The sequence below is a fragment of the Amblyomma mixtum genome, chromosome 8 (genome assembly GCF_055824585.1).
Source record: "Amblyomma mixtum isolate Tamu chromosome 8, ASM5582458v1, whole genome shotgun sequence".
In the NCBI taxonomy this organism is placed as follows: domain Eukaryota; kingdom Metazoa; phylum Arthropoda; class Arachnida; order Ixodida; family Ixodidae; genus Amblyomma; species Amblyomma mixtum.
Genome location: NC_143019.1, coordinates 117869488 through 117894056, shown reverse-complemented (window position 1 = coordinate 117894056; position 24569 = coordinate 117869488). Strand labels below are relative to the sequence as shown.

At 44.6% G+C, this 24569-nt stretch overlaps 1 pseudogene; it reads left to right on the top strand.

Moving 5' to 3' along the window:
• The first annotated feature begins 1295 nt into the window (after positions 1-1295).
• LOC149334076 (uncharacterized) lies at positions 1296-2381 on the top strand (annotated as a pseudogene).
• The last annotated feature ends 22188 nt before the right edge of the window (positions 2382-24569 follow it).

Sequence of the window (24569 nt, the reverse complement as noted above, 5' to 3'; positions counted from 1 at the left end):
GTGAGAGCTTTTATCACCTGTGCGACCACCATTACCATCAGCGTCGCTACGCCCACTGCAGGTCAAATGCCTCTCCCATGTCTCTCCATTTAACCCGGTCCTTCCTGTTGCGGCCACCGTATCCCCGTAAACATCTTAATTTCATCAGCCTACCTAACTCTCTGTCGACCCCTGCTACGCTAGCCTTCTCTGGGAATCCACTCCGCTATCCTTGAGAACAAGCGGCTATCTTGCCTTCGCATTACATGGGGTGCCCAAAACCATGCCTTCCTCTTCATTCCCACCAGGATGTCATTAACCCCCGTTTCTTCCTTCACCCACTCCGCCCGCTTCAGATCTCTCAACGTTACGTCTGCCATTTTTTCTTCCAAATGCTCGCTGCGCTGTCCTTCTCTGCAATTATAATTTGTGCGTGTTTCTTTGTCTAGAGCTTGCTTTGAGGAAGACTGCCCACCTGGCCTCGGGTTGCGGGCAACCTGCCATATAAGTAGGTATATATAATGTGATTCACACTGGACCTGTGTGTATACGAGCGTCGCGTGTCGGTAGAGGTACGCTACATAGAAATACACACATCTTCGGCGTGTCTGAATTTGTAAGCAGCACATAAATGTTCATTCTAGAAATTCGTGACACGTATGGACTCCTATACTGAACACATCCTATAATACAAGACACAACTGCGACACTTATGAAATCGTAGGACCCACGTGAGCTCATACGAGACACATTTGTCACGCCTGTGAACTCCCGAAGCACGTATCTTCACACATATAACTGAAATAGAAGCTAATTCGACACATGTCTCAGAGATATATCCGTGTGTAACACAGATGAATTCCTACGAGATAAATATGGGTTCAAATCAGATTTACTATACGGAAAGTTCTCCAAACCGAAACAAAAATAAAAACATTTGAGGAAGGTTCACGCTCGCGATAATCTGCCAGACAAGGCTCAAAGCAGGCGAGTATAGAGGCATGAGCGGCCCTTACTTCTGGTAAAATAAACTAGACTATTGGGTAGTGAGCTGACTGTCCGGTGGCGGCGTGCGCTCCCGCGTCGCCGAAAATGTCGACATTTTTTTGTTTTCCCGGGGACCCGCTCGGAGGCGCTCTCTTCGTCGGCTGTGTACACCTCCGTGCATCCGCCTTTGCCGTCCCAGCTTTGCGTTACGCTGCCTCCGCTGTACATTCTTTCATGTGTTACGAAGTTTACATTATCCAGTTCTAATGTTTATGAGAAATGTAATATCATCATAGGGAAGTATATCATGCGTTGCTAATGGGTGTTAAATGACACCACGCCGTTTGAACCACTGTTTTGCGCCCGGATGTAAAACGGGCTATGCTCATGTAAAAGGTGCCCCAAAGCCGTCATTGTTCAGCGTGCCCAAGGATGAAGCGCTTCGAGGACTCTGGGAAAAAAGCCTCCACTGAGTGCACAAGCCTCTCGAAGACACAAGTGCCATGTGCGAACTACATTTTGAGCCGCGCTACGTAATTCGCGACTATGTACACATCACTGGGTGCAAGGAGGTGAGCGTCCCACGTGGTAAGCCACGGCTTAGCAGTGATGCTGTGCCGACCATTCTTCCAAATCTACCCGCGAATTTGACGAAAACAACTGTGAAAGAGAGGTCTGCTCGTAAAAGGAAGTCCGAGAGCTGCGCGTCTCGGGCGAAACGTAGCTCGTGCTCCAACAGTGACATGAGGAAGTCCTACACAAGCGCTGCTACAATTGCAGGCCAAGGCGCGGCCTCCTCGACGGAAGCAAGCGTGGAGCCGGACGCCGATGCAGAATTTTCATGTCCACTGGGTTAGCAGGAACCCATGGTGTTATTTAACAGTCTTCAGCTACCGTCGGAGCAGTGGACTGTGCACAGGTTTCCTGGTCACGACGGTGTCGTGTACTGCACGTCTCTGTTGACATCAAGAAATGAGGTGTGCTCAGAAAAAGTGTTAATGTTCTTTCAGTCACAGACGCACAGTTAGTAAAAAGTGTTCGTGAGAGAAATTCTGCTAAAAGAAACCACATTTCAAACAAGGGTAGAAGCAAAAGGTGTGCTGAGAGCAACCGATTCCATGAGTGTTGGCAGTGGAGTAATACGACGTGAAGATTATGAAGAAAGGTATTTTACGAAGAACCTTAAATCCCACGTAGTGATACTCGAACCAATGTACCTCAGCAGCAATTGCGTGGGTCAGGTCTTATGCCGCCCATTTTGCCTAATTTACAACTCATTTTATGTTGCGTTCATTGATTTTTTGCCTCTCAGGGAACACAATTTAATGCATATTTCTTGCAGGTACGGAGAGTGTGTCTTGCCGCTACTTGAAACGAGCACTACAGGTCAGACGAGCGAGGGTCAAAGGAACTAACAAAAAGAGCTGCCGATCTCTTGTGCTTAAACTGCAAGGTGCAGCAAGAAGAAACAAGAGGCTCATTGTTCGCCTAGGAGATGTGAAAAGTGAACTTCCAAAATGAGAGAGAAAAAGGCTGCCATACAAGCAGAAGCATTTGAAGCACACATCTCAAAATTGCCCCCACAGACAGCAGGAAGCTGTTCGACAGTGCTTTGCAGCTTCAAAAGTGAAACCTAATGGGCTACGCTACACTAAAATGTGGGTCCTGGACTGCATAATAATGAAGATGAAAAGTCCTCGTCTGTATCAGCATCTTCGCCGTAATAACATTCTTTTCTTACCGTGCAAATCAACCCTCAAGCGCTATGTATCTGGATATCACACTGTGTTTGGCTTCAGGGACAAAGTTCTGAAGCCAAACACAAAAAACATGGTGGATTAGTTTTGGACGAGCTAAAGCTGTCGGAACATTTTGCAGTACAAACGTCTGGGGTTATTGAGGGCTTTCTAGACCTAGGCTCTTTCACAGCAGCCAAAGACAAAGGTGTCTCATTTGGCGATGGCATGACTATACGCTTTGTTCCCTTTCAGGAAAAATTGAGCCAGGTAATTGGCTATTTTGCCACACATGGCAACATGAAGGCGGACATTCTTGCCAAAGTTGTTACTGAGGCAACCATATTAGCGGAAAAGAGTGGCCGCTTTGTGGATTTCATTACATGCGACGGCGCAAGCTGGAATAGAAGAATGTGGACGATACTCGTGATACAAGCATGAGCTGAGTCTACCACCTGTAAAATTCAGCACCGCAGCGATGCAACATGAAACCTCTTTTTTATATGCGACTTCCCTCATCTCATAAAGTGTCTATGCAACTCATTGTTGAAATCTGGATTGAACACACCAGCTGGCCATGCATGTCTCTTCATTTTTATATATCTTATTCAGGATTTTGTTATACTATTACACACCCTTGAAGCTTAATCGGGTCCTCTAATTTCTTTTTAGGTGGATATGCAACACGCAAAGGAAGCCTACAAAATGAATTCCTGCAATGTTACCCTCAAGGCTTTTCCAAGGCTAACACGATGTCATATTGAGCCATACGTATTTTAAAAGATAAGGGTCAGTTATTTTCTCTTCTGCTACTCAATTTTAAAAGTAATGAAACCTTTTCATTATGCATTCGTTAGCTGGGAATGATGTTTCAGTCCAACTTTTTATGCGGTACAAGCAACATCTGAAGAGCTCTTCTGTGTATTTCAGAAAAATCCACCAGCTAATATCCGCGATGACTTCACGGTTTCCTGCGGAAGCCCTCCGGCCAGATTAGCGAGCAAGAGCTGTGCTACAGGATTTTTTGTCATATCTTAAAGTATTGGGAGGAGCATGTAAAAAGGGCAGATGGCTTTGTGAGTGAGTCCATGGCAACTGGTCTGCATGTAACGGTTTCAAGCAGAAGCAGAAGCTTAAAAGCCTAATGTAGCAAGCACATTAGGCTTGCTAGATTATCTAACAAGAAAAGTACGGTTTCAGTACCTAATGATCGCCATTACTAGTCAAGACCCTCTTGAAAATCTTTTTGGGATCATTCGCCATTCTTCTGGCAGTAATTACCACCCAATACCAAGTCAATTTCTAGTTATCATTAACTGCTTGCCATTTTATGGGCTAGTAATAAGTGCCAGTCAAGGTAACTGTCAGCAGGACGAACTGGGCTCCCTCCTGGAAGTTGACAGCCTGCAAGACACTGCGCAAAACGCAACAGACTTGCATCTGCGAATGAGTGCTGCTAAGAGCACACACACTGCTCTATCCTCCCAAGACCACAACCAGCACATTGCCAGCAGTGACTCAAGAATATTTCACATTGCTGGCTATGTTGTAAGAAAATGCATTTTAAAAACCAAATTGCCAAGACTCTTTGACCCTTCTCACTGTGCCTGCCCCAGATGAAACTTTCCAGCTTGCGAGACTGACAAAGTTTCGTGACAATGGAGGGCTCCTCTATCCAACTGGTTGCTTATTTTGTTCTATAAAGAAGCTTGAGGACTTGTTCACAGGCTGCTTCGCCCATCAACAGCTGCACTCTGACAGTATTTTAGATGTACTGACAGTTCTCAAAGCCAAACTTGTCCAAGCGGTTGGTTATTCCAGGCATGCTTGCACTCTTTCTCCCAATATAGTCAAATTCTATGTCACTACACGACTTCACTTCTATGTTAAAAGTATGAATACTGACAAATCGGGGAAGCACCAAAATGCCAAGCACTTGAAGCTGAACCGCTGCTATTGAGATGTGCATGCTGTCTTCATAGTGTACTTGTTGCACTGTGCTTGTCAAGATAATAAACTTTTCTTGAAGTTGTTCAACCGACATTTTGTTTGCACTTTTTTTTCTCTTTTGCTTTCATAAAATATTTCCTTAAAAAGAAATGTGGCTTTACCAACATGACTCTCTGGAAAGGCAGAAATAGGATATTATGCAGTATTTTAACGTCGGGAGAATTAACTGCGTTTTTGTTGGAATAATGTTAGAGCAAAGACTGATGTATAGCCGCATGTTTTCTGGCACTTATGTGACAAGTTACAGCATGTGAGGTGTTTTAAACGGTTTACTTCCAGTTTCAACACTCATGTGCGATTAAAACTTCATGTCTATGCTGCTTAACATTTCATTGATATCGCTCCATATTTTTCTTCCACGGTATGCTCCGCCATAGTGAAATTTGTAGGTATACAGGAAAGTCAGCGTTCTAAAGTGCCTGAATCACTCTAAAGACTGCAAATAGGGTAACGCCGAAAACGAATTTCCGCACGCGCGCGACTCGATAAGAACGCGGCATATAGATCACTTACCTTCTAATCAAAGACAGCAGTAAAACTGCTGTCTTTGACAAGAATGTAAGTGATTCAATGTTTATGTCGCGCAAATATTCAGTAAATATACCCGATCTTGCTGTCAACGGAGACCACTCCCACAGCCTTTCACAAAGCGCAAGACGCGTGTTTTCGATACGAGTGCAAGCTCAGCAAAGCCAGCGTTACAAAAATAATGATTAAAGTAACTTTTCCCTCTTGAAAAGAAAGAAGAAGAACTACTGATAAACAAGCTTACTGCCCAAGAACTTTATGGGAGAAACGAGCATTCAAGAAACTAGACCGTTTCTAGAGCGGCAACCTTTCGCGTGGCAAAGCGCGGCCGCTTACAATGAATACAGTGGTGGCGCCATCCAGAGTTCAGAGGGCGAGACGTAAACCGCGACAACGGGTGGAGCTCAGTCAGCCCACTACCCAATATTCTAGCACACTTTACTTCTGGGTATAAACTCAAGCACCGTTATCATCTTTATAATGCGAACCATGCCGAGAATTCCGCGGCTTCGTGCGGAACGCTCTGGAAAGCGTCTCGAGTTAAGTTCTCCACAGAAATCTTTCGCAGGAAATTGAAATCGTTCGCGAAATGTGTTCTTGAATGTTAAATTTAAAATATTATTAGTAAATATTCTTTGCGGGTACGCGAAGAAACTGTGACGGAATGAATGCTTTCTTTCTAGCACAAGGGAAAGATCACATGAATTATTTTTGTCTGGAATTGCATTGAACATATTTTCGACGTATACGAAATATCAAATCTGTTCTCTATTTAAATCGATATGTTGATGATACTGCGGTGAAATGGGTTTCTTTACTAAATCTTCCATGTGCATATTGGGATCTGAGCTTCAATACCTGACGCTTTATTCTTTAGTACACCTGCTTCTCAGGAGATAGAGGCAGCATTTTAAACTCGTAAGGCTAACACTATACGGAATCAAAGATAAGGAGCGTAATGCAAACGGACTTCTGAGATTTATCTGTGCGCAGAGTCCTACATGTGGCACTGGGAAGGCACACCGTATGACGACTCGTAAGCGTCAAAGATTTGTTGCCCAGTGGCATACACAACCTGTGGAATGAGGGACTGCACCTTCGTCACAATTCCTCAAAATGTTTGAGGGGACATATCAGAATTACCCGATTTTAGCGTCCACCCTTTTTTCATACACAAGAAAATGAAAAATGCGCCTTTTCTAACCTCTTATATCTCCTTTCTGGCCATACCTCCTTCCGCATCACAGCTCCTTGCTCTTCGGTGGTCTTCGAGGTCATCACTGCGAAATCAACAACACAGTTGCAGAATATCCAGTTGAAGGAATATGGAGACTGACGGCGATATCACAGCGGTTCTTTCACGCCTTGCATAATTGCTGGGGGTATCACTTTTCCTTACTCTTTCATCCACAAACAAGAAGTGAGCTTGGGCTTTGCTCCGCCATTAAGTAGTATGTTTTTATCTGGCATTCACAAGCGGAATAGAACGCTCCTTTACAAGGCCTGCAATCAGACAGTCTATAGATACGTAGACGACTACTTTGAGGCAATGGACATGAATGATGCTCAGGATAAAAGTGTTATCGTGAACTGTGTTCGATATGTTTTTGCCTTTTACGCTTTTGGCATGAAGGCTCCACACGAACTCCCACAGCACAGCCTCATAAAGTATATTCATCTGTGCATTACTTTTGAAGAAACGTGCTGGCAGTACAAACCATGATCGACAAAGGAAATCTTAACTGCCATTCACGCCGCTCAATCACAGCTCGGAGAAAGAGCTATAGCAAAGAGCTGCATATTCTCCGCTGATACTACGTTCCATGAACACAAAGGTCATGGATTTCCAGCTAAGGGAACTGCAGTGTCGCGGGTTCGGTGATAACGTGAGGCCGTCACCGAGTCATGACAATGCGGGGGTGGCAGTTCGATGCCCGGCGTAGCCGGTAAGCAAACGTACTGAATGAGACAGAGGCGTGTTAAGAGCTAACAACAACAATATAACGTTTATAAGTTCGATAAGAAGAATACGAAGAATAAAAAACTGTACCAAAGCCGAACGTCTCCAGCATTCGATTATAACTCGCATGCAGTTTCGATGTACGGTTTCCCTGTAAAAAAGTGGGTGTTAAACTCTGGCAAAAAAAAAGACTGAGAATTACTGCCTAAATTCTATAAACGTGCGTAAGCAGAATTTCATGAACGTTGGCTAGTCTTGTCACTTTAATCTTGGCTTTCTAATGTGGGCTGATAATACTGTTTCTCATGTCGTATAAATGGTACGCTTTGAACGTGGTTCAACTGAGTAGGACGAGAGGCAACATCGTCTCAAATCCGACCGCATGAAAAGCGGTACGAGCAGTGCTCGTCCATAGCAGTCGCGCGGTTGCTTTCGTGATTGCGAGGCCGATGGCTTTCGCGCCTAGGGAGTGGGGATGCCGGAGCGCGCTACCACACCTTGTGGCCCGGTGTATCGGCTAAGAGGGAGCGTTTGCAGTGTAGACGAATTAATCGGTTGATGGCACAAACCCTCAAACGTAGCAAGATCTTGCTCGGGGTGTATCCACTGTAATAGTGCCATCGCATTAATGCACCAGCCAAGTTTCAGGGAAGCCCTCTTACTTTAAGCATCTTTTAATTCAGTTCAGTAGTTATATCATATGGCATATAAGTCACTGAGGCACGGAATCAATATAACGATTATTCGTGTTATTACTTCTGTCCCACCGGCACTTTCGATGCTAACTGAACTAAATCCGCATCCAGGATTTCTACTGTGATTGAAGCATCCGGTGCTACACGGGTTATTTGAACGCTAATTGAGATTTCCTTCGTGTACGTTAGATGGCGCTAGATATTCAGCTATCAACCAAAGCATGATAACGTCTAGCACCACTGTGCAGTCACAGTCATAGGCAGCCAAACCCATAGCCAGACAGCAGTTGACTCCAATACTAAAATGTTTGACGTTGTCTGCTGTCACTTAGATTGAGTCTCACAATGTAACTCTAGATTCCTATATAGAAGGTAGCCGTTTCTGACCTAGAAGTCTCGAATGAAGCTGCGAATGGAGTACCAGACAGTGTTAAAACGTCGCTGCTTTTTACGAATGGATAATGTGTCATAGCTGCGGCTGCGTAAAGCCGGAGAGTGGGGATACGGGAACGGTGGAGATATGACCGCAATCACGGTGTAAGAATAATTTAGGTGATGACACTGCGGCCGGCGCACCGTCCTGGTTGTGTTCGCCGCCGGCGCTATTTCCGTTTAGCGGCGACAGGTGGCGCTAGTAGGTGGAGGCTCTCGGATTCGCGCTGCGTAGGTTATCGATGCTAAGCGTTGCTCGTTTGTCGCGTTCGATATCGGGGTATATAGAAAAGTATGCACAGGCATGAATACACCGGGATTCTGCAGTAACGAGACTGATTATCTAAATGAATGTGCAACTGATTTCTCAACGACGTTTTTGTAATAGCTCTGATAGGTAGCATACGTTGAAGCCAGTATATCGATCGTATTTTCTAGTTGCGCCCGCCAATGTCAGCTAATTAAAGCAAAAATAAATAAATTGTACTAGGATTTTCGGGGAAATAGCCTAAGGACAGCTAGCCAAAATGCCGTTCCGAGCTTCGGTCGTCAACCCAGCGATCTCGCGCTGTGCGCTGGCGGTGCGGCTGCCGCCGTTGCTCATCTTCCTCTTTACGAAATAAACGTCCTCAAAGCGCCTTGAACCATTGCACCTCTAGCTTACACATGTACTTGGTCACAAACTTCGCTCAACACGCGACCCCTACGCAGACTTCTGCTCAGTGTTAAGCCGATGGCGGTTATACTTTGCGCCAGTACACCAAGCCGTGTGCAGTACAGCTTGATGAAGGGCATGTCACGCGGTTAAATCCATCGCAACTCTGAAAGCAGTATATCTTGTGCTAGTTGCCCATGAATGGGCATACTTTTTCTATCCTACTCTGTCATTTCAAGAGAACAATACGCGCTCTTATATTAGAAAAAAAAATGTCCCACCTGAAGTAGGTCTGGTAGTGTGTACAGTGCTCTTACATTTGTGTAGAATATTAGGAATGGTATGCTGAAAGAGGGGCTGAACATATACTTTATTCTGTCACAAAACTATACATTACATGGCACAAACTGTTTAAAACATACATTCACAAAAAATCTAACAAAAATTAGACATTCTGTAAACTTGGCAACAAGATTCAGGATGAACAAAGTTTTGCAAGCTTTTTTTTCTCTTGAGCTTGTTTTTTCAAGTTCATGGTTGCAGCTTTGCAGTGCTGCTTCATTCTCATGGTTAAGAAATAGTGCAGAATTTGTGCAATGACCTCTTCTTTGTGCTGAGGACATGGAAAAGTCAAGGTCTTTGTGTCGAGCACATGCTCCACCGTTTCCCAGTGTACAGACTCACTGTCGGCATTTTTTGCAATGTGCTCCTCAGCTGTTCTCAACAGCTCAAAGAGATTCACGTTGGGGTGCAACAGTCCACCCCTGCTCTTTGTGTTGGTCAGGGATGCTTCAGCAGAGCAGTTTTCCGGAATGATAAAAGCAGACCGGCAACAATCGCACGTGGTGGCTTTCATCAACTTTCGGCTCAAGAATACAACCACATAGTAAAGTATGCAGTCAACGACTTGCGCAGTATCCTTTCCGTTTACTGTGACAACACCCTCACATTCCCAGTCCTCAACAAGAATCAGTTTATCAAGCTTTTCTTTTAGCTGATCAATGAAGCCAGGCGAAGAGTTGCTTGCACTGCCTAGTTCGATCAGGGCTCTGAAGTCTGATAGCGTCTAGTAATGGCTTCTCATCGACCACGCAGCAATTCCCAAACTTGGGAGGCCTCAGAAGGCTGTAAATGGACATTGTATTGTACAGTTGCAAAAATGCTGGCATTGAAGGATGGTCATTCTGGCTTCCAGCAAGTATTATCTTGCCAAAGAATCTTTCGATCGGATCTTGGTTCATTTTATTTGTAAGAACGTATCTGAACTCGTACTGATGCAAAAAGAACCTCACAAAGCTCTTGAGTTGATCTCAAGGTAACTCGGAGCCCTTCACAGGTGCTTTTTGTGAGGAACATATCTTTCGTGATATTTCCACTCTGCAGCTCTTTTTCCCAGTTATCCAACCATTCTACCCCACGTGACAGAATGCCTAGGTCTGATCCCTGCTTTGTGACACCTTCATGAGGAAACCGCCGGTTCAAGGCATCGAAAAGATTATTCAGAAACAATGTGAATTCTTGCGTGGCTTCAGTGTCTCCCAGACTGCGCACACCACGGTTTCTGTAAAATCCAATACCTGCTGACATCGAGCGACTGAACAGTCGCAGTTAGCCAATTTGCAGTTAGCCAATTCTTGTTCAAGATTGTTTTTGTTTTTGAAGCCGTACTTTTGACTTGTAGCAGGCAGTCCTGGCGCGCCGCAACATTTCAATGCGTGTTTTTTTTTCGATGGAATGGCCGGAATGCGAATGTGTTTCAGTTGAGAATTCTTTTTTCACGGGCAGCATGAATACGAAGTACATCTTTTAACTTAGCACATGCATTGCAACTTGTACTCTCTGTCACTAGTAGGCAACTGTTGTGCCGCCAGGTTCCACATTTGTCAATATATGCGCACTCGGGGCGTATATTATTGTACATTTCACCACTGGGACCACCTGCACACACATGCATTTTATGAAAGACCCGCACTGCACACTATATATCAGCTAGGGAATTCATGGGCGAACCAGAACTTATGGTCTGTACGTTAACAATACGGCCATAAACAAAACATTTCACTGACAAGGAGTCATTATTTTATATGGTTATTTCTAGTACTTTTCAATGAAAAGGCGCTTGGTTACTATCTTTCAGCAATTCTAGCTCACTGAAAACAACAGATTTAACCCCAAATCTGTCAGAAACCTGTTCTGCCCAGGCTTCCCTTGGGAGTTTAAGGCTCGAAGCACAGCATGACAGAGCGGAAATTGTCATTTGCTGTCCTCCGTTGTGGAAGAACAGGGACTCGGCGGGTCGCTGCTCTTGCGTTGGTCCATAACTTCTCTCTTGCTCAGTAGTTTTTCAGATGACGAAGAAACTTGTTGCTGAATGAAAAGAAATGATAGAATCAGGAATATTTCTGCCGTCCCAACTAAGCCAAAGTTTCGTTTACGTCATCTATATTATGTCATTACTTCTCTTAAACAAGTTGGTGTTATATGTTTCGTGGTATTTTGTTATTTCTTATTAATCTAAAATTTTCCGGTTACCAACCTCTTTTTTAACGCCTGAACACCGGCGCTGAAATTAAATAAATGAATGTTCACTTTCCGGATGCCACCTAATAGTGAGCAAAGCTTATGCGATTACTAGCACACTGTGCTATTAAATGTCCAATGAGATCCTGGCTAATTAATTACAATCAAATAAATATAGTGAAGGGAAGAAAACACGGCTGCGGCAACCAAATCGTATTTACGATAATTTCAGCTCAGTAGTTATTGTAGAACAATATCATGATTTGTTGCGCCTAGTGAGCTTAAATGAGGCGGCTGGAGGAATGCCACCTGAACTTAAAACAGGAAATTACCTTTTCAGCTGTGTGACTAGGTGCGTCGGAAGTGCATGTGCCACTCAAAGTGTCAGTATCGTGTTGAAAAGTATCCTCTTCTTCACGTGGAGGGGGCGCGACGCTGCTGAAATCCAAGCGTGGCCTCTTACAAGGCGCGTCTGTTGATTCGGCATCAGAATGTCCTGACCTCGTTACCTCGTTATGTCAACCAGCAATAAACTTGGTGTATTTTCTACGGCCAGGTGTAGCTCTTCAGAAGCATTCGACGCTTCTGGCTGTCCTTGCTTCTTAGGCTTCTGAGAAGTCGGCGGCAGAGCCTGCCGTTTCCGCGGAGGTTTTCTCGTTTTTTACTGCACAGTCAAGTAGCATGGGCAGTTCGGGAAAATGCTAGGCACAGCGTCGGGTGAGAGAGCCGGTTTTTTTTTTTTTGTGCGTGTAGAAGGACGTTCGCCTTGTATCCCGCGTGATATGTTGCAGAAATCACTTCATTCGGGAAATGCTTCGCGCACACGTGGTCGGTAGGCTGAAAAACTCTGCTTGCTCTCGGAATCGCCCGTCGCCACATTTCTAAACGTTCGGGTTCACGCGGAGCCTTGAAAAGCGACACACGCTCCGTACATGTCCGATACCCCGACTTTCAATTCGGTACAAAGCACTTCTTGCCCATTTTGAAGCGCAGCAAGCCTGAGCGCAATTAATTGCACTCGGCGTCACATGCCGCGGCGTGGTATACGTTGAGTGAATCCCAGCAGAATACCAATCAGCCGAACAATGCACTCACAGGACTCACAGGCACAATCAAACAATTTTCGAGAACCCAGAGAAGCCTTCACACAAACGCACACAAGTTTCAGGAAATTTCCGAACGCACGCGAGCGGGCAGCGTGGGCCCCTGGGCTCCCATACTACAGCGCCATCTGTACTCTTGCGGCGAAAACTACCGCTGACTCAAGGTCATCTGCGAACACAATCTGCCCGCGCCTTCTCTCTACGGGGAGCGGCGAGTGTCAGCACCTAAATTATTCTTACACCGTGACCGCAATGAGCGTTAGTTGAAGGACACCCATCCTCTGTCGGCGTTTTTTATGCAAAGCTTCCATGTGGCACCGCCGACGTTCCGCTACGTAGTACAGTCTTACCGGCCCCTGCTGCAGCCCGTCTACACCAACAATCACTTGGTGATTTCTGTTGAGAAGCGCGAAGCTGTAGCGCTGTACAAGCTGTGTTCCTCGGCACAGGATATGGCTGTGGCCAACCTTTCCGGCTCGAGGTGCTCCACAGCAAACAATCTACCGCGAGTTTTGTGGCGTCATGGTGTGACTAGTTGAAGAAAAGTGGGTAAACATGCCCTCTCCAGACATAATGGCGCGAGGACATACGGGAGTTCAGGGCTATTTGCGACTTTCCCGTATCGGTGCCGAAGGAAAGCACATCTGGCTGCTACAGCTACAAAGACTGGTAAGTTATCCCTTTTAAACCACTTGGCATCTAGTATGTAGTGCCTATTTGTCCCAGCCTTAAAGGCAGCGTGCATATGTGCTCGCGAACGTTTTAAAGCTACGCGTCAAACTCGATGTTAGAAGTACCAGGTCAGCTAGATATATGATCATATTTGTCCTGTGGACAGTGCAAGCACTGGAAACTTGTCGCAGATATGACAACTCGCCGCTAATCATTTGTTGCTAAACTATCTTGGTTGACGTTGTTCCTGCAATGCTTTGTTTAGGCAGGCATAGTGTCATGCTGCTCGGCCTGGGAGACCACCTGTACCACTTCCGGCATGTGAGCGATGGCTCGCCAGGATGCTGCCGTGACGCCTACATTTACCAATGGTCCCAGCTGAAGGAATTCGTTGAAGGGTCATTATTTCAAGCTCCAGCCGCCGTCGTCAGTGGGAGAGCTGTGCCTCCAAATCACTTGCGACTAAGCTTTCCCGCTGACGGAGCACCTTTTCAAACCTTTCAGCACCGGCGCCAACCTGGATGACAACGTGAAAAGATTCAATTACCTCTTGTCCAAAGCTACAAGGGCGGTAGTGAATAATTTTTCGAGAATGAAGGCGATATTGCGATTGTGAATGAAGAGACTAGAATGTCGTTTAGATGCTGCTGCAATTCTGACTCTCGCTGGATGTGTGCTTAAGAATATTAGTGAAGAACTTGGGGACCAAGATATGCAAGACTGTTATGCATCTGTTGCCAAGGTTTCACAGGCCCTGTATGTGCAGCTGCGGCGCGTTACAACTGCTCATACCAAAACTGGCGCTGCGGTACGAGCTGCCGTCGTATAACGCTACAAGCAGCGAATGCAAGGCTGGGGTAAACAGTGCTGTTCACTTAAGATACCAGCTTTATCTATTGTGCTGGTTGGTGCAAGCCATTCAGATTAAACAAGTGCGCGAAAAGGCAAAGCCAAAGATCCCAGGAGACACATACACAGTTCACACAAACTGTTATAACAAAGATTATACACGCAGTGTTTGAATATCTTCAGCAACCACAATTTAACAAAACAGCGTTTTTTCAGCCACAGAATATCACAAACCATTGTGCAATACCACACACGGGGTGGGTCAAGCGTGAAAAATGCAAAGCAGCAAGGTAGTAACAAAAACAATTCATCAATTCTGAAGCGCTGAAGTGAAAACTTGGCAAACGTAGCCTAGAACAAAAAAAAAACATCATAGGAGACTAAAATGCGCACTCTCTGACTAGTCACGATGGGAACAGGCGAATGTGTAAAAGTCAGTGCAGGCATTAGCCATTAGGAAAATTCTTTGTACCATATTTACCTGCAAGGTATGTTAACCTGATGTAACCAAAGATATCAAATTGAAGCTGCACTGCGTACATTTATAAGAACTACGTCACCTGAGCGCTCACTCTACGAGGTTGTGCTTACTTTTTAGGGATGTCATCCAAAAAGTGCCGAATAAAAATGGTCCACCACACAAGCGCAAAAAGGGGGACTGGACAACTAAACAATCTGCTATTAAACGTACCGATCTCTCCATCATTACAATTCTCCCCTTCCCCGGTCCCATATAACCCTCGAATATCCCATGCTCAGGACATAGTCAGTGATTATTTTGCATTAAAACATAGTTATCTCCATTTGTACGAAATAGTATAAAAGCAAACCACTACAGCAAAGAAACCCAGTGGGGAAAAGTATTAGTATACCAGTAAAAATATGTTAAAGTACACTCAAACAATTTATTCATGGCATTGAAGAATTGTTCCTGCAGATTCTACTGCCGCTGTCTGAGCTCGACCTCCCTGGCTTCGCATGCTTGAAAGGATTCCGGGAGGAGCTTCTGGTCTGTTAGAAGAGCCTGTCTAAAATCGGAGACAGCCGTGCGCCTCCTTGGTTTCTAGAAACTTGCGGCATGTGCTTGTCTTTATCACCCTCAGCTCCTTTTTCCTACAACTGTGCTTAAGTGCATCCTTCAACATCGGCCAGGACATCCACTGTTCCAGTTGCTTGTGTGCACCATGTTGTGGATAGTCTCCATGAAATATAACAGAGAAACAAGAATTACATTAAGAAATGAAACAAGTATTAGTAAATTTATATGGTATTCCACCTTGTGTAGCGCTTGCTTCTGTAAATGCTATCTATGCTATTTGTTGTTTATTACTGTATCTTTCTCACTCGTGTCTCATGACACCAGCTATAATCATGCGCTTTCTTTTCTTGCAGCCACAACTAGCCCTTGGCTGTGGGCCCAAGCACTGGTCTGCGAATGATTTGCTAATCATGCCGGAAATAAAACAGGCAGATTTTAGTTGAATTGACAACGTTACTTCGTTTTGTTCTCTTCGGTCCAAAGGTTGGTGGAAAGTCTGAGACTCTTTTTGTAAGCGTGAAAGAAGAAAATCTCTTGTGCAATTTTGTCTTGTGACTTGCACCATCATAGCCTCAAGCCGGTGATCGGTGTCCCTGAAGGATTAGCAGTACAAAGAGCTCCGACTTTTTTTCCGCAAAATGAGTTTATGGTTGCCTTTGGTGCTGCAGTAGTGTTCAGTGCATTCTAGATGAAAGTTGTTTCTTGGAGTGAGCAGCCCTGTTTGAAAACAGCGATACAGGATGTTTCTCGCATGCTTAAAGATTCTACCAACATCAAGGGGAAGCTCTTAAATTAAGCTCAAATACACTTTTCAAATACACCTTTCAAGGACTAATTTATTTACCTATTGCCTCAGAAAGTAAACCCAGAAGACCATCTACGACATATTTCTTTTGATGCTGGTGTTGAAGTTGACTCCATATTTCTTGATTTTTCCAAAGCGTTTGACAGGGTTCTTCCCAACGGGTAACAAAGCTAACACTTCTTAATATTCACCCTATTGTTATTGCATGGGTTAATGATTTTCTCTGTTCCAGGTTTCAGTTTACCACCCTCAATAACCATAATTCGCCTCTCAGCCAAGTTCATTCCGGCGTTCCACAAGGTAGCGTGCTCGGTTCCTTGTTTTTCTTTCTAATTAATGATTTACCCAACTCAGTTTCTTCCTGAATCAGAATCTTCGCTAACGATTGTATGATTTATTGCTAAATTTAAACGAACAAAGATCGCCTAGCCCTTCAATCCGACCTCCATACAGTAACAGCATAGTGCTCTGCTTGGTTTATGCAACTTAGCCTTTCTAAAACAAAATTTATGGCTTTTACTTACCTAATGTCAAAACCTAAAACAGCGTATTCGTTAAATAACAGTCAAGTTCAGTTGGGAACCATATATAAATACCTCGGTCTTCACCTTCTTCCCGACCTAACATGGAGCCACCATATTAATCTTATTCTTGCGTCCGCAAATCGGTATCTAGGTCTCTTAAAACGTACCTTAAAGCATTCTCCCTCCCAACTTCGTTTACGTGCTTACACTACTCTTATTTGACCAAAAATTGAATATACTCCGGCTATTTGGGACCCTTATCAAGCATACTTAATAAAAAACATCTATTCTTTGCAGAATCGCGCAGTTCGTTTTATCTTCTCTGAATATTCGCGTCATATCAGCATCACAACCTCAATGAAATGCGCTAATCTTCAGGACCTATGTCTCGGTCATAAACTTGCACTTTCATCACTTTATCATTAACATTGTCATCACGCAACGCTTCATAATGAATTTTTTTCTTTGCCTTCTTCCATTTTTGACTGCCGTGACCATCTATTTAAAGTTAAGCGCTTGCCATGTAGTACATCTAACTATTCACGTTCATTTATAACAATTACTATAACTGACTGGAACCCTCTGCCTTGACATGTTGCTACCGTCACTGATGCGGATAAATTTTATCATCTATTGGCTGCCACTGCCTCTGCTTAGGTTTTTTTGGTACATTGTAAGTGCAATAGGTTTTGTCTTGTATTTCTGTTATTGATGATTCTCGTTTTATTTTCATGCTGTGGTTTGTGAGACATTGTATAACTTGTAGTAAAGTAATGGTCTGGTGTTCTGTTCATGTTTTTGTTTTCGCCTGTACTCTTAAATGTTTAATTTCGCGTTTTGTATTTCTCTTGCAATAACTCATAAGCTTTTACCTGGTTTGTTGTAATTTCTTGAAGTTGTGGTTTATTTGTTTACTTTTGATTGAATGCCTGTACCCCCTCTATGTAATACCCTCGAACTATGGGCGGTTAGAGGTAGTTTGTATAAATAAATAAATATTTACCTTTCTTCATCATGGCAACACTTGAAATATAAGGTGGCCGGTGCATGATTTATGCGATTATTTGCATGGCTAAAAGAAGGATCGCACTACTCGCATACACAGTACTGGGAAGTAACTTGAAATATACTTTAGTACCGTGCGAATGTAAATATAGTTAATGCAGTCAGCTTTGTGGCGTGTGGCAGTGCTAAAGGATGGGATTGTAGAAAAGGCAAGCTGTCTATACACTGTATGTGCCGCCAAACCGGTAACTTTATCATTTACATATGCCGCATATTATTTTATGATTACAAGCGCATCGCTTATCTAATACATACAAGTTTCAATGATATTGAGGCCCTGAGCCAGAACTAAATAAGGCTGGACAGTACAGCAGAATTTTTTTCACAAGCGCTTTTCTGATATTTAGTTTGACCTTCAAACCCGCTCTATAGTTCATGTACCAGCGCAGCTTGATTACTGGACAAGTGGCTGACAATTTACTGGCAACGACCCTGGGAGTTAGCGCAGTCGGGAGAAGTGGGACCATTGAATCGCTCCTGAGCCCGTCGTTTTGCGTTCCAATTGCGGTCCCTCAAAAAAAAAAAATTCTGTAAGTTTTCAGAACTACTAAATGACGCAGCGTCGTTAGCAGAGAAAAGGAGGAAAGTTATCCCTTAACAAATTATCTAATCAATCAGTACCCGGACGGGAAAGAGATGTATTAAAGTAAAATTGTGATTATGGGCAAATTCCTATACTAACTACGTTCAAAATGCCCATCAGCGACGTGCGCGCAGCATCAGGGCATTTCAGCGACCACGGCGGGTGTTGGTAATAAAGGATTGCAGAACGTAGCGACATAACGCGAAGTGTGCATTCAAAGGTGCGGACAACAGTGGTGTGATAAAACCCTGGACCCGCGAATTTGAAGAAGGTCGAAAAATGCTGCGCCGTTATGGTGTACATGCCCGGGAATACAAAAGTGATTAACTGTAAGCGCATTTGACATGCTATTAGAAATAAGCGCCAGTTTATTTACGGTACATCTGGAAGAGGTTTCAAATTCTGTGCCGGTCCTCTGTTACTGTTCAATGAAAGCCAAGCGTGAGTAATGTCCTCGCGATTTCGGCGTACACCACGGATTTTTGCTTTTCGCGCCGCAGGTCTTCCAGTCTGTCCTGCTGGCAATTGATTAACTCTGTAGTTTCGCGCTGGCTGTACAGTTTGCGCGCCGTCGACGACCTCGGCGCAATCTGTGCTTGCACTGACGGTGGAGCTCTATGAGAAGATCATTTTAAAAATCCCCTAATATGACCAATCATAATGAACTAACAATGTTCTATCGTGCTTTTTTTATACATTCCTAGGTTAGCCTTGGAGTTTTTATTGCATTTAGCTATTTTTTATTTCTAGGGCTCACTCATGGCGAGGGTGTAGACGCCCGCTCTCGATTGTGCTTGAAACCTCAAGCGCGCCTGGGGAAGCGGCTTAGAGTCACACAGGATCGGGTCCGATAGCGTTTGAGAATGGCCGTGTGGCAACTTGGATCTGCGTTGAGTTTGATAAGCTCTGACTCAATTATGATCGAAAGCATCCGTTAGACAGGGGACGTGCGCGCGCGCGTGTGTGTGTGTTGTGGGGGGGGGAACGAAATATGTGGGTAAGCCTTTCTTTTAGCCACCTTGAAGATCTAGGGCTGAAATTGATATTAATACTACTTTTAAAAAGACGAGCAAGTACCTCCCGCAGTACCCTTTCCATTTATAGCAGCTCCCAGATACCACATCGCGCGGCCAGAACGACTTCTATGAACACCTTTGCCATCTTAGCGCTGTCTGTCCATAAGTTCAAGCTAGAGGGTATTCTGTGGCCTCGTGGCCACGTATCGCGCACGCCGGTAGCTACTGGACGTTCTCCCGTACTTGCCTCTTTCACATTGCGACTGTTAATGTGGAGGGCAGTTTCTTGGTATCCATAAGGGACCGTGCCTGAAGTTACAAACGGCAAAGAAGCCTGTGCTGTGCACGCGCTGGGATCTTATAACAGTGGAACAAACAAAATGGCTATTATCTTATTGTTCAATTGGGGCTCGTGGCGCTGTCATGCTGTGCCAGCGCCTCCTCTGTACTTTATAGAGGAGGCGCTGGCTGAGCAAAGCGAACATTTTCAACAAAAAATTTTGTGAATGAGGATTAAAAACTGACAGAAAAATGCCGCTCAGTAAGCCTATGCGCATATTTGGTAATGCTTAACAGTTCAGAGAAGTCTAGTAGGGATTGGCAGCTTTTACGGAAAAAAGATTTTTTTCAAAGTAATGGCACTGTACAGATATGTCCGAAAACAGGTGAAGATTGTTGACTATTAATCACGCTCACTAAATATGAGTAGTTAATATTATAGTTATTGGAAGGTTGCGCTTGGTTGCAATCAAACATTTCATGCCGAGCATTATTGACTATACCTTTTTGTAGAATTTCCAAAATGGACCTCCGAAAGCCACTGTTCAATAAATATTGGCCAATCCTCGCGTAATTGGGGGAATCTCGTGCTGGCTGCGTCCCGCAGGAAAGGCGATGAAATCGCGTCCCCCCGTACGACGGGGGCCATGTGACATTCTCAGTCCTGACCACATCGCGCTCCTCTCCTCTGCCCACCGCTTTTGCCGAGGTGGGGAAGAGAAGTTGTCACTAAGAGGCACACCTAAGTACTTTACGGATGTCACCTGTTGCACATACACATCCTGTAGTTGGTTTTTCTTGCTAGTTATGCGGTGAGAAACAGTCTTGTCTGCATACAGGGTCATGTTCCTCCACTTTTTATACTGTACATTATTAGCAAGGGTATTTTATAGGTCACTCCGATCATTTGCATTGTTAACGTGGCGAAATAAAAGACAATGGTCTGCACACAATTGAATTTGTACACCAGCGCAAATGTCATCCGTGAAGTCATTAACGTACACCCAATACAGTAGTGATCCAAGAACGCTTCCCTGCGGCACACCTTATGAGACTGGAAGGCAACCAGGCTGGTGTCATCTTACCACAACGTGTTGTTTACGGTTAAACAATCATTTATCCAGGAAATAGAAACGGATGGAAGGCCAATGGTTTCTAGTTTTAGTATTAGGCTGTGATGAGGAACTTTGTCAAACGCTTTACTGTACTCAAGAAAAATGGCATGCACTTTGCTGTTGTTGTCAAGTTATGCCGCGAATGAATTGATAACTGAAAGTAGTTGAGTTACTGTTAAAAATCTTTCGCGAAAGCCATGTCGATAACCTGTCAGAATTTTTTTACTATCTAAAATTTATTAATGCTAGTTCTGATAATATGTTTCATTAATTTGCAGCAAGATCACGTTACACAAACGTCGGTGGTTGCTTATTTGAAGGCGGGCGCCATTTTTAAGTAGGCACAACTCAGGCATCCTCCAGTTATCAGGTTTGCTCCCAGTTAACGAGGCAAGAAGCATGATAACCAAAAACCGAACTAGCGGCTCAGCATACCTTTGAACAAACGAGTTTGGGCTATCATCGAGCCCAGGGGGTGATTTAGTATTCATGTTTAGTAGTTTTCAAGTTTAGCAACCACACCGTCACACGAGATGAAGTTAACATCTGATAGGTGTGCTAATGTCGTGCTTGGCGCATCGCACGGCTTTTATTGAAAAAATACACTATGGAAGTAAGTGAGTCATGCTACGGCTTCAGAATTACAATTTAACTCATGATGTATATAATATAGCTCCACAGGGCAACATGGGACACCTCAATATTCTCGACCAATCGGCATTTGGAAGCCATGCCGGCGCGCCCGGGGCCTTCGAGGTCTCCACCGAACGGGACGATTACACTGTTGCGTCTGTTCACAGTGGGCTGTCCGCAAAATCAATGCAGCTTTCAAATTACCTACTTCAATGGCAAATCGTTTCGGAAGCACAGTTTCCTAACATGAAGGTGTCCAGTTATACTCTGCACTAAAATATGTGATTGCAAATGAGCATCAAAACCAATTTCATTACTTCTGAAGAGCTAATGGCGCTTGACCAAGATTTTAATTTGCCTTTTGTCTCTAATCTCATGGAGACCGACTACCAAACATATTTAATGCAGCGCGACAAGATCAAGACAAATGAAGAAGTTGACTGGACAGGCGCTGCTTTGCCGCACATGCGTTGAGTACAAAAAAGCTCACCCGTATTCCTATGCCACTGTTACCGTCTCACCGTTCCGGCGAGGACGAAGGAAAAGAAGTCACCTACGGCCAACGTAACCTTTCTCGGCAGCGCCTGAGTGCCGCGTGGCGACATTAAAGATCAAACAGAAAGGACCCAAAAACAACGCCCATCCTTTCAACTCCTTTGTTTGTCCCCGTTTTGTCGCGGTGCATTCATTACATGATCACAGATCAACTAGCCGAAACAGCCGCTTTAGCCCAAAACAGCACAGTTCACCCTGTCTTATGATAGACGTAAGCATGAATAATTTCCTCTGATGGAGGTTAAAGTCTGAAGCAATACGAACTTCCTACCGCTGAAGCCTTTCAAACCTGCACTCTGTCGAAGCCTACCACGTGGTCGAAATATGGGAAATATGGTCGAAATATGGTCAAAATGTAGTCGAAATATGGGAACGCATTTGCACCGTTAGCAATCAGGCTTAAAGGTGTTGAATGCAGTTTGCGTTTTCCAGTATTTAGTCTAAAAATAGCAGTTTTGAGAACAACGCAGTGCACATAGCTTCCGAGGAGGACATGCCCAAGACGTTTCTCGCCATTTGCCATTCCTCTTTCTGATGGGTGTATTATCCGTGAAAATTTAAAGAGAAAAAAAAATGATTTCAGAGATTTTTATGATCGCTATATGTTGAGAGAGAAGGCTCGATGCAGGACAGGCTACTAACATGGACACCTCTGCTGCCGGCTATAAGCGCCGATACTGTTACCCTCTTTAAGCTGCGAAACAAAGGAAAATTTCCGCCGCTTTGTCTTGAATTTTCCTCTTCAAATTATGGCCTTCACACACTAAATGAACAAGGCTTCAGCTGCCAGCTCGTCATAGAAAAGAATCTCCCCTTCAGCCCTCTATAGAATTCTTTGTGTGGTTAGGAATACCAAAACTTTAGCAAAATGTGCCTTTCATGTGCCTTTCACAAAAGAAACAGTCTTATTATGCACTAACGCGATGGAAATCCAACCAAATAAACGTTTTCTTTTCGGCCCTAGGTACCGACCAGTACAAGTATTTTTTCCTTAATTCGCAATGATTTCAGCACATTTAGGATGAATCTCAAAGACTGTCAAGTACCTAATATTACCATATCATACCCTGTATTCGTCGTATATGTTGCCTTATATATATATATATATATATATATATATATATATATATATATATATATATATATATATAGCGAAGTATACGCTTCGTTAAAGGAAACATATTTATTCAACTCGACGTTTCGATCGGAAGACCGATCTTCTTCAGGAGTGATTTTACATTGTGAATGCATCCTGACTGAGTACCTGTTCCTCGCACTCTTTTTTTTGTTTTTTTTTGCTGTATGTGTGTGTGGGTCGCACTGCCTCTAATAATTTTTTATGCGTATTTTTCTGCTATGTGCTTTGTGTTTCCCACTGACCTGTTCTGTGCCCGCCCCTATAAAAGGGGATGCATTCACAATGTAAAATCACTCCTGAAGAAGATCGGTCTTCCGATCGAAACGTCGAGTTGAATAAATATGTTTCCTTTAACGAAGCGTATACTTCGCTATATATTCTTATAAGCAGTCTAGTACTTCACTCTTTCGCAACCTATATATATATATATATATATATATATATATATATATATTGTAATGTGGAAACTCGCACAGCTGGCGTGGTCGGGCACAGTCCTTGTCCCAGCAGTGCTGCTCAGCAGGCCGGCGTTCGCAAGCGCTCACCCGAGCTTCGTCAGCTTCTTCTTCTGTCTTCTTCTGTCATCTTCCTCTCCTTCGGCAGCGCTAGCCGCTGAGGCAGCAAACCCCAACTCTCTTTATTACAATACCCCCGGGGTGAAAACGCGCCATCCTGGCGGCCTAAGGGCACGAGACGAGAGCTGGGTCGTAGTAGGGCTTCAGGCGGTCTAAGTGCACGATTTCACGGCCGCGGCGGCGATAGTCAGACGAAGGCGTGATGGGCTCCACAAGATAATTAACTGGCGATGTCTGCTGAACAACGCGATAGGGGCCCTGGTATTTGCTCAGCAGTTTTGTAGACTGTCCTGAGCTGGAGGAGGGCACCCAAAGCCAAACCAAGGAGTCCGGAAGATAATGCGGCGGCAGACCGGGAGAAGAGGCGCGGGAGCTGTTCTGACGGTGCTGGTCGTGTGAAGTAAAGGAAAGGGCGAGTTGACGGCATTCTTCGGCATGCGCAGCGGCCTGAGAGACGGTTGTAAATTCGGACGAATCGGGGCGGTAAGGGAGTATGGTGTCCATGATGGTGGAAGGCTCGCGTCCGTACAGAAGAAAATACGGGGAAAAACCAGTAGTGGCTTGCGTTGCAGAGTTGTAGGCGTATGTAACGAAATGTAGGACGCGGTCCCAGTCTGAGTGATCGGCAGAAATGTACTTGGCCATCATGTCGCCGAGGGTCCGGTTAAAGCGCTCGGTCATGCCGTTGGTCTGCGGATGGTACGAAGACGTCGTGCGGTGAACGATATGACACTCCCGAACGAGGGCTTCCACGACGCCGGACAAGAAGACGCGACCCCGGTCGCTGAGCAATTCCTGAGGCGCACCGTGACGAAGAATGAGGTTCTGAAGTATGAAACCGGCTACGTCAGAGGCCGTTGCAGCTGGCAACGAGGCAGTTTCGGCATAGCGCGTGAGATGATCAATGGCGACGATGATCCAGCGGTTCCCTGCGGCAGTGATGGGAAGAGGGCCATGAAGGTCTATTCCAACACGGTCGAATGGGCCGGGCGGGACACGGTAAAGGTTGCAGAGGAGCAGGTGAGTGCGGTGGTGGGTTCTTGCGACGCTGACATTCCAGGCAAGAGCGTACGTACTGGCAGACGATACGGTACATGCCCCGCCAATAATACCGAA